The sequence below is a fragment of the Hevea brasiliensis genome, chromosome 5, assembly GCF_030052815.1.
Source record: "Hevea brasiliensis isolate MT/VB/25A 57/8 chromosome 5, ASM3005281v1, whole genome shotgun sequence".
Taxonomy (NCBI): domain Eukaryota; kingdom Viridiplantae; phylum Streptophyta; class Magnoliopsida; order Malpighiales; family Euphorbiaceae; genus Hevea; species Hevea brasiliensis.
Window position 1 is genome coordinate 56674963 of NC_079497.1, and position 7828 is coordinate 56682790.

Consider the following 7828-nt stretch of genomic DNA (forward strand, 5'->3'; position numbering starts at 1 on the left):
GTTGACTAATGAAATGAATAGTAACACCTAAACTTAAAATTTGAGAATTGTAAAATTTAAAAGTGTAACATGCCCTAGTATACCTAGCAATATTGGTTTAGATAAGTTGGCATGCCAATAGGGTTCAGTTAGCAGTACTGCACATGGCATTATGCCATTCTGTAATTTCATGGTTTTTCGCCATTCTGACATTGTGATGATACTTGGCCTTGTGCTTAATGTTTATTACAGCTTATTAGCTGTTCTGTTGTACATTGGGAGATACACATGTGACCAATGGTGTGACGGCCCAAGGTACATGATACCCAGTGCCAGTTTACCCATTTATCCAGTCTAGTCATCCAATATAGGTTACTTGGGCAACCAAAAAATAAAAGTGGATAAATTTAATGAAATAATGAATATAACAAGTACAAAATAAATAAGATTATCAATAATGATCAAAAATTTGTTTACATAAGACATCAATACATTCACTGCATATTTATTTTCTGTTATGTCTTTTTATTCTATTATTGGCACCACTAAGCATTATTGCTTAGCGCGTTGCTTTTTGCCACGTGTAGGTTCTGGAGAGACCGATAGAGAGCCCAGTAGACCACAGACTGGGTGAGAGCATCTGCAGCTCTGTATAGTGTCCATGTCACCTCATCGTCTTCAGTGCATTGGTAGGACACTAGGTTTCATTTTGGTATATTGTAATTAACTTTTATTTTCTCATGTGTAATTGAGACTTATGTAATGTATTTTGGTATTAATGTAAATAGTGAAAATTGTGTTTATGAATGGAAAATTGAGTATTTATTTAAGACTTGTTTATGAATATCATGTGAAATGAATGAATGAGAAATGGAAGTATTGTTGAGAAATATTGAGACTTCGTTGATAAAATGGAGTTTGGGAATGATTGAAAACTTATTGGAAGTGTTTTTCATAGGTTCCGAAGAACAGTTTTCTCTATTTTTAATCGGTACTCTGCCGGATTTTCTATAAAATTTGTGGAACCTCAAATAAATTTATAATTTCAATTAATGACTTAAATGAATTATATTTCACAAATTGTACTTCATAACTATGAAAAAAATAAATAAGGAAAAGTAAAAATGATTGAAATAAAATAGGGTGTTCCGGTACATGGTGTGGCATATCTTACTCGGCTATACTGTAGACGGGTAAGGGGTGTCACACTCCTAAAGCCTTTTGGACTCAAAATGACCTAACCATAAAGCAACCATTATAAATAGAAGAGAAAACATCAGAAAGAAAAAGGAGGGCTCTCTTTTATCTTTTGACAATACTTTTGAGGAGTTTTGAAGGAGAGAAACCCACACTCTGCACTCTCTCCAGCCGTCTCGAGGAGAGGAACATTAGTACCAAAAGTAGTTTTCTAGCTAAAGCTCCACAAGATCAAAGCTGCAAACTCTCTTCGGTTCCTTCATTTCATCTCCTTAGACAGATTTTTATTGTTTTATTTCTTCTACATGATTTTCTTTTTATTGTTTTTACCTTTTATCATGATGTTTGCTGAACTTACCATGAGTGAGTAGTTTTCTTATTCTGGAATTGGGAGAGTAATGCTTGTAATTATTATTATGGATAAACACTGAGTTTTATTTATTGGATTTGAGATTCGTTCCTTAATTTAATTTCTAGAAATCTTAATGCATGCTATGTGCTGGTACCCACTTAGTATTAATTGTAGATATTAATTGAAGGACTGAAAGGTAAAGATTAATATTAGAAAATCAAGATCTTGAACCTAGGAATTCTGATCTAGACATAGGCTGATACCTTTGTGGAACTTCAAAATTGGTCAAAGATCTAAAAGGATTTTAAATAATTTGATCACCACGAAAGTCGGGTTTTAGTTAATTAGAATACACCGTAGGTGCCTTGAAAGAGTATTTAGGATAACTTAGGACTGATTTCTATCAAAGAAAATGAACCTTCATCTAGTAAATAAACGAGATAACATTCCTAGTAAGATTCAAGTGTGAAATCTTAATTCCAGAATTGTTTCTAATAAATTATTTCATTTTAAGTTTACCATTCTAGTGTTTAAGGTCTACAAACTTCATTCCCTAAGTATTCGATAGCCTAGACAGTCAAAATTACTGTGTAAATTGGTACTTACTAATCAAATTTCTCATGGGAACGATACTCTACTCAATACTTTATTACTTGTTAGAGATCCGTGCACTTGCGGGGTTGTAAAATAGGGGAAACAAGTTTTTGGCGCCGTTGCCGGGGAGTTTTTGGCTTTAGTAATATCAAGCAATAGGCAATTTAGTTGATTTAGGTAATTATATTTATTATCTAATTTTATTTTACTGGTTGTATTTCTCTTCTTTTCTCTCAGGTGCCCGATCTGGTATATGACTAGAATAAAGCCAGAAGAAGAAATTTTGGACTGTGATCTGGAGATAGACAGAACTTTGAGAGCCATCATGTGACACCCCTTACCCGTCTACAGTATATCCGAGTAAGATATGTCACACAGTGTACCGAAACACTCTATTTTATCTCAATCATTTTTATTTTTCCTTAATTTAGTTTTATCATAGTTTTGAATATAATTTGTGAAAGATAATTCATTTAAGTCATTTATTGAAATTATAATTTATCTGAGATTTCAAAAATTTTATAGAAAATCCGACAGAGTACCGGCTAAAAATGGAGAAAACAGTTCTTCGGAACCTATGAAAAACACTTCCAATAATCATTTCCAATCATTCTCAAACTCCAATAATCATCAAAATCTCAATATTTTTCAAAAACATTTCCATTTCTCAATCATTCACTTCTCATGGTATTCATATATAAGTAATAAATAAATACTCAATTTTCCATTCATAAACACAATTTTCACTATTTACATTAACATCAAAATACATTACATAAGTCTCAATTACACAAGAGAAAATAAAAGTTAGTTACAAAGTACCAAAATGAAACCTAGTGTCCTACCAATGCACTGAAGATGGTGAGGTGACACGGACATTATGCAGAGCTGCAGGAGGTCTCACCCAGTCTGTGGTCTACTGGGCTCTCGGTCAGTATCTCCAGAACCTACGCGTGGCAAAAGCAACGCGCTAAGCAATAATGCTTAGTGGTGCCAATAATAAAATAAAAAGAAATAATAGAAAATAAATATGCAGTGCATGTTCTGATGTCTTATGCAAATAATTTTTCGATCATTATTGGTAATCTTATTTATTTTGTATTTGTTATATTCATAATTTCATTAAATTTATCCACTTCCATTTTTAATTGCCCAAGTAACCTATACTGGATGATTGGACTGGATAAACGGGTAAACTGGCACTGGGTATCAAGTACCTCGAGCCGTCACACCATCGGTCACATATGTATCTCCCGGTGTGCAACAAAACAGCTAATGAGCTGTAATAAATATTAGGCATAAGGCCAAGTATCAACACAATGTCAGAATGGCTAAAAGCCATAAAATTACAGAATGGCATAATGCCATGTGCAGTACTGCTAACTGAACCCTATTAGCATGTCAAGCTATCCAAACCAATCTTGTTAGGTATACTAGGGCATTTTACACTTTTAAGTTTTACAATTTTTGAATTTCAAGTTTGAATGTTACTATTCATTTCATTATTCAACTAAAATGTTGACTTTTAGATAGGCAATAGGTACATTGGTTCTAATATCATCAACATACCACATTTTGCATTCAAAATTTGTTGGTATTGGTTGCCAATACCATTTCTAAGCTTAATGTTAGTTGGGCAGAGTTTTTAGTTTTTATGCTTTGTGTTTACTGTTCCATTAGTCAATTTTTCAGTGGGAATTTGGCAAACTGATCAACATGAAAGTTGTTCCTTATTTTGTCTAGTTGAATTTCCTTTTTTGAATCACTCCATTTGTAGTTTTGTAACTCAATTTATGATCTAAAAACCACAACTGGCCGGATTGAAATTTTTCTGGACTGACCATATCTACAGTGCAGTGAACAGTGATTGCAACTCACTTTTTGGATAGGTTCTGGTCATAATTTGGGTTAGGTTTCTTCATGAAAGTTGTTGGTCGATATCTCAGCTTGTTACTGGTAAACTGTCAGGTCAATTGGACCATTCTACACTGAGTTATGGCCAAATGACCAAATACTGTTCATTTGGTCATTCTGCAGAAACAGATTGCAGGTCACCCGAATTGGGGCAAGCTTTTAGTCCACTTGATTTGGTCTTATGGGTATGGTTTCTTCACCAAAGTTGTGCCATTATGTGTCTAGTTTCATGTCCAATTGGCCTTGCACCAATTGAACCTTTAAAATTCAAGTTATGGCTGCCCAAACCTGCTGGACTCATGTCGAATTCTGTAGGTCACCATGGGCAGCCTAGCCAAACTCAAATCCCAAGCTACAACTCACTTCAATTCTTCATCATGCACAGCCAAATGGTCACTAATTGACCATTTAAACTTTCATCACCAACACATGAACAAGATCCAAGTTTTTGTGTCCAAACCCTAGCTCAAATTCAAGGTTCACACAACACATGTCAATTAGGCATACTAATCCATTTCAAATTTATGTCTACACATCAACACCATTTCTAAGCCATTTTAAATCCATCAAAACCATCAACATTATCCCTTCCTTAGGGCTTCCAAATTCCATGGTGTACATACACATAAGTTTTATTTCATTTGACTTACAATTTCATACTCATTTTAAGTCCCTAACATGGATTAAAGAAAGAAATATGCATAAATAAGCATTAACCCCTTGTAGCTCAAATCCAAGCCAACCAAGACTTTAATTTTTCTTTACTTTCTTACTCTTTATTGGCTGCCAAATACTTCTCCTTAGTGTGGGTATAATTTTTAGGGAAGGGAGGATAAGGTTTTGAGGTGAGGAAGCTTAGGAAAATCAACCTTTAAAAGAGAAAATGGAGAGAAAGCTTCCTGGCTATGGTGGACGCGAATTGAGGAAAAAGGGTTCAGTTTTTTCATTTCAATTTTCTGTCCATTTGACTCATTTTAATTGGTTTATGGACATGTGTCACAATGTGATTGGGTGAGAGTGCTTAGTGACATAAGCATGAGGTCAAAATTATAATTTTAATTCATTTTCTTTTCTTTTCTTTGCTACTCATTTTCAATTCAATTTTTAGCAATATTTATTCACATTTTATGTCATAATAATTATTTACTTAACTGGACAAGTCGGCGAAAAATCACCTCTGAAGGCGAAATGACCAAAATGCCCTCCGTTTGGTTTAACGGGCCAAAATTGTCTGTACTGATTGAAAAATTTTTCTAAGCATTTCCTTTGCATTCGAATGCCATAAGAACCTCAATGACCCTTCTCTGGAGTCCCAAAAATTATTTTATAATTTTTCCCCCGGGGTCTAGGACTCTTAGTTGCAAGAACCACAACTTCTCACTAGGTTACCCATCGTTAGGGCACCGGCTCATTTAACTTGATTGTATTTTATTTCTAAAATTTTTCTTCAATTTTTCTTGTTAATATTTGAGTTAAATATGGTTCCTCACGTTAGTTTAAATATTTTTCCGGATGTTCTAACTGTCCGAACCGACACTGGTCACCGAAACAGTTGAATATACGGAGTTGCTACAGAGCGGGTGTTACAACTCTTCCCCTCTAATTTAAATTTCATCCTCGAAATTTACCTGATGCAAACAATTGAGGGAATTGTTGCCTCATCGTCTCTTCACTTTCCCAAGTTGCCTCCTCGGTGTTGTGGTGCCTCCAAAGCACTTTCACCAGTGGAATCTGCTTATTTCTCAACTCTTTCACTTCCCGAGCCAAGATCCGTATTGGTTCTTTTTCATATGTAAAATCTGGTTGTACTTCAATTTCTTCCATTGAGATGGCATGTGAAGGATCTGAGCGGTATCTTCTTAGCATAGGCACTTGGAACACATTGTGGATCTTGTCCAGCTCTGGTGGTAAAGCTAGCCTATAGGCCACTGGACCCACACGTTCAATAACTTCATATGGGCCAATGAACCTAGGGCTTAACTTACCTTTTCTTCCAAACCTCAGTACCTTCTTCCACGGTGACACCTTGAGGAACATTTTGTCGCCAATCGCATATCATATTTCTTTCCTCTTCAGGTCGGTATAAGATTTCTGTCTGTCTGAGGAAACCTTCAAATTCGCTTTGATTAGTTTTACTTTCTCCTCAGTCTGTTTCACCAGGTCTGGCCCTACTAGTTTATCTTCACCCAATTCAGTCCAGCACACTAGAGTTCTACATTTCCTCCCATACAGTGCTTCATACGGGGCCATTTGAATGCTAGCTTGATAGCTATTGTTATATGCAAATTCTGCTAGTGGGAGGTATCTATCCCAACTTCCCTCAAATTCAATGACACAACTCCTCAGCATGTCCTCAAGGACCTGACATATATTTCATGTTATTATTATCATTTCAGTTCAATATTTGTATTAGTTCAATTGGTTTCAATTGTTTACCTGGATTACTCTTTCTGATTGCCCATCCATTCGAGGATGGAAAGTCATCTTTGAAGTGGAGTTGTGTACCCAAGGATTCATGCAACTTCTTCCAAAATCTCGATGTAAACCTTGGGTCTCGATCAGATATGATGGAAAGTAGAATTCCATGCAGTCTAACTATCTCACTGATATACAATTCTGCTAACTTCTCTAGTGAGTAGTCAGTTCTAACTAGCAGAAAGTGTGCTAACTTCATCAATCTATCTACTATCACCCATACTGCATCATGTTTCTTCTGGGTGAGAGGTAGACCACTTACAAAATCCATGGTAACTCGATCCCATTTCCATTCAGGTATGCGTATAGGCTGTAGCAATCCCGATGGAACATGATGTTCTGCCTTGAATTGCTGACATGTCAAGCATTTAGTCACATAGTCAGCTATGTTCTTCTTCATACCAGGCCACCAATACTGAAGCTTCAAATCATGATATATTTTTGTACTTCTTGGGTGCATAGCATAAACGCTGGAATGTGCCTCTTTCAGAATACTGGCTTTCAATTCCCCATTATCTGGTACACATACTCTTCCTTTGTAGTACAGACACCTATCTACTTTCACCTCATAGTCAGTTGCTTTTTCCTCTGAGATTTTGCTCATAATAGCCATTAACTTTTCATCTGCCTTTTGCCAATCTAAAATCTGCTGTAGCAGGTTTGGCCTCACTTGCAACTCAGCCAAAATAGCTCCATCTCGAGCCAAAGATAGACGGGCATTCAATAATCTCAAAGCTGTGATGGATTTTCTGCTTAAAGCATCAGCAACTACATTTGCCTTCCCAGGATGGTAGTCAATTACACAATCATAGTCCTTCAGGAACTCAATTCATCGCCTCTGTCTAAGGTTGAGCTCCTTCTGGGTTGGCAAGTATTTCAGGCTTTTGTAGTCTGTGTAAATGTAACACTTTTCACCATACAAGTAATGCCTTCATATCTTCAGTGCGAAGATAATTGCTGCAAGTTCTAAATCATGGGTACGGTAATTCTGTTCATGTGGCCTTAGCTGCCTGGAAGCATAAGCGACCACCTTCCCCCCTTGCATCAATACACACCCTAACCCATTATGAGAGGCATCACTGTAGACCACAAAGTCCTTTCCTGACACTAGTCAGTTAACACCGGGTGCCTCACAACATAGCCTTCAACTTCTCAAAACTGGTCCGACACTTGTCATTCCAAATCCGACATTCTTGTGTAATACCTTGGTCATTGGAGCGGCTATTAAGGAAAATCCTTCACAAATCTTCTCAGAATACCCGCTAGCCCCAAGAAACTTCTGACCTCAGTTGTATTCCTAGGAGGCTTCCATTCCAT